Genomic DNA, 3,960 nt, shown 5'->3' with positions numbered 1-3,960 from the left:
ATTATGCAGACTCACAGTCCTATGTGGACTGATATTCAGCAATTGTTGAATGTGTTATTGACTCCAGAAGAGAAAGAGAAGTGGAAAGCAGCTATGAGAAAAGGTGTGAGGGAGACATTCGATGGAGATGCTGATTTTGCCAGGGAACTACCATTGAGGGTGCCAGAGGAAGACCCTGGGTGGAATCCCCGTGATGTTAATGACATGACCCGCCTAACTGAGTATAGAACAGCAGTGGTAAAAGCCCTTCGAAAAGCAGGAAAGCCCCCTGTAAATATGTCTAAACCCTCATTAGTATTGCAAGGAGCGGATGAAAGCCCTGAAGGATTTTTGCAGAGGTTGATAGAAGCATATGAGTTGTATACTCAAGTTGATCCGAGACTTCCTGAAAATGTAAGAATGTTGAATGAAAGATTTATTGCTCAGAGTTATGAAGATATTAGAAGGAAACTGCAGAGGCAAGAAGGGGCTTTCGGTAAAAACACAAGTGAATTATTGGAAATAGCAAGGAAAGTTTATGTAAACCGAGATAAGGTGGAGAAGAAAGAGAAAGAAGCTAAAATGCACAAGAAAGCGGAATTGTTGGCAGTGGCTTTACAAGGAGGAATGTCTTTGGGCCCAAATCAATGTGCTTATTGTAAGGGTGAAGGGCATTGGCAGAGGGAGTGTCCAAAGCGAGTGCAGAGAGGAAGGGGGGCATGGAGGGGAAGAGGAAGACCGCAGCCTGAGGGAGAAAGCAGAGGAGGCCAGAGAGCTGGTAGGTTTATTGGCAGAGGTGGATTTAGGGGAAGAAGAGGTACTAGGGGATTTAATAGAGGTTTTGGGAATCCCAGCCGGCTCCAAGAGGTGTCAGAGACAGTAGGGTTGGCTGAAACAGATTGGACAGATTGACGGGGACCAGGCTTGGAAGAGGCCCCATCTGAGCCCTTGGTAACCGTAAATGTCAGGGGTCAACAAACAACTTTTCTAGTGGATACTGGAGCGGGGAGATCTGTGGTGAATGAGCCTATATCAGCACCTGGACCATATACAATTCAGGTCCAGGGGGTTTCAGGACAGGTTTTGGGTCATAAGGTTCTGAAGCCTGTCTCTTGTGATTTTAAAGGAGCTAAAATACAGCATGAGTTTTTGTACATACCTGAATGCCCGATTCCATTGTTAGGTAGGGATCTACTTAGTAAATTAGGGGCAACCATTTCCTTTGATGAAGGCAGACAGAGAGTGACAGTAAGACATTCGCCGGAGGAGACATGGAGATTGATGGTAGGTAGGCAGATTGGGGGGGGGGGGCGATTCAAGATGGTATCTGGTACCATTTTGATGTGCCTGGGTTGTGGGCAGAGGACAACCCGCTGGGCTTTGCAGCCCATCATCCACCAGTGGTGGTAGAGGTAAAGCCAGGGGCAGTTCCTGTGCGCATAGGGCAGCGACCTGTTTCGAGGGAAGCGGTCTATGCTGTGTATGAAAGCATTCAGAGATATTTGGAGGCTGGAGTTTTAGTGGATGCTCAATCCCCCTGGAATACCCCAATAATTCCTATCGAAAAGGAGGATGGGTCTTACAGGCCGGTTCAGGACCTTCGACCAGTAGATTTGCTGACAGTGACCCTACATCCAGCTGTGTCAAACCCCTATACCCTCCTTAGTTTAATTCCACCTAAAGCTGCTTGGTTTTCTGTTATAGATTTAAAAGATGCATTCTTTACAATACCGATACATCCTATTAGTCAACCACTTTTTGCTTTTGAATGGGAACATCCTCATACTGGCACTAAATCACAGTATGCCTGGACTAGGCTTCCCCAAGGGTTTAAAAATTGCCCTACTCTGTTTGGCACTGCCTTAGCAAAGGATTTACAATACTATGTACCTTGTCAACAAGGAGATACAATTTTACAGTATGTGGATGATGTGTTAGTGACAGGCATGACAGAAGATACTTGTTGGGATAATACCAAGAGATTGTTGGATTTGTTATCAGAGTGTGGGTATAGAGTTTCCAGGAAAAAAGCACAGCTTGTGATGAAGCGTGTCAGATATCTAGGGTATGTCATAGAACAAGGCAGTCGTGCATTAGGACCTGAAAGGAAGCATGCGATCTTGGCTCTGGCTGAGCCTAAGACGAAAAGACAGTTGAGGAGTTTTCTGGGATTGGCAAGTCTCTGTCGTATTTGGATTCCAAATTTTGCTTTGAGCAGCTCCTTTGTATGCTGCAACTAAAGGTGCAAACCTGGAACCCCTTGAATGGGGAGGAGAACAAAAGAAGGCATTTCATGATGTTAAAGAAGCTTTAACACAGGCTCCTGCATTAACATTACCAAATTTACAAAAACCTTTCAATCTATAAGTAGACACAAATAGAAACATAGCATTAGGGGTGCTGACTCAGCCCCTTGGAAGCTGGCAGCAGCCGGTAGCTTATCTTTCTAAGCAATTAGATGGAGTAGCAAAAGGTTGGCCTCATTGTCTAAAGGTGTTAGCTGCCATTGCTGAGTTGATTCAAGACTGTAATAAGCTCACTTTCTCAAGTACTATAAATGTACACACCCCACATGCAGTGCAATCAGTTTTGGATGCTAAGGGACATCTGTGGATTAGTGGACAGTGTTTAGCCAAATACCAAGCACTCATGATTGAAAACCCACAAGTGAGATTAGTAACCTCAAATAGATTAAATGGGAGCTCAACCCATCCAAGACGGAGTGGCTGTGGCTACCGGCACACCGGTTCAACCAGCTGATTCCATCACTGGCCATTGGGGGCAAACATCTGGCCCCCGTGGATCGGGTATGCAATTTGGGCGTCCTCCTAGATGCCCGGCTGTCAATGGACGACCATGTGACAGCCGTGGCAAGGGGGGCGTTTCACCAGGTTCGCCTGGTGTGCCAATTGCGTCCCCTATTGGACCGGAACGCCCTTCGCACAGTCACCCATGCTCTTGTGACGTCCCGGCTAGACTACTGTAACGCTCTTTACATGGGGCTCCCCTTGAGATGCACCCGAAGACTGCAGTTGGTTCAGAATGCGGCCGCGCGGGCAGTCTCGGGAGTCGCTAGATACTCCCACGTAACACCTCTCCTGCACGGGCTGCACTGGCTACCTGTAGCTTTTCGGGTGCGTTTCAAGGTGCTGATTATAATCTTCAAAGCGCTCCATGGCACAGGGCCTAGTTATTTGCGGGATCGTATCCTGCCCCACACATCCCTTCGGCCGATTCGCTCACACAGAGAGGGACTCCTCCGGGTGCCGTCCACTAGGCTGTGCCAGCGGGCGACGCCCAGGGGAAGGGCCTTCTCTGTGATGGGCCCGACCCTCTGGAATGACCTTCCCCCTGATATTAGAACAACCACGGACCTCCGCTCCTTCCGTAAGAAGCTCAAAACCCACCTGTTTAATCTAGCCGGCTTGGCCTAATTCCAGCTCTCCCACCTCAGTCTGTATTTTTAAATTTCACGGGTTGGTCTTAGGCTAAGTTTTTAATTTTTATAAACTTGTACAGGGTTTTAAAGTTTAATCCGATTTTAACTATATTTATGATTATTTTTATGGTTTTTAATTTGGTACCTGTACACCGCCCCGAGTCCCTTCGGGGAGAGGGGGCGGTCTAGAAATCAAATCAAATAAATAAATAAATAAATAAATCCTGCTACTTTGTTACCAATAGAGACAGCACCAGTACACAATTGCTTAGAGGTTTTGGATAAGGTGTATTCAAGCCGCCCAGATTTAACAGACATACCATGGTCAGATGCTAAATTCAATTGGTATACTGATGGATCTAGCTACATGATTGGAGGCAGAAGAGTGTCAGGATATGCAATTGTTGATGATGAAGGAGTGGTAGAAAGTGGCATTGGGTAACAGGGCAGCAGATATAGAAGCAAGGGATGCAGCTAAGAGATCTGAACCATTACCTGACTTATCTGTATGTGTGGCAGTGGACATGGGAGTGATCCCACCT

The sequence above is a fragment of the Natrix helvetica genome (assembly GCF_964273705.1).
Source record: "Natrix helvetica genome assembly, chromosome: W".
NCBI lineage: Eukaryota > Metazoa > Chordata > Lepidosauria > Squamata > Natricidae > Natrix > Natrix helvetica.
Note: the sequence above shows the minus strand (reverse complement) of the source record.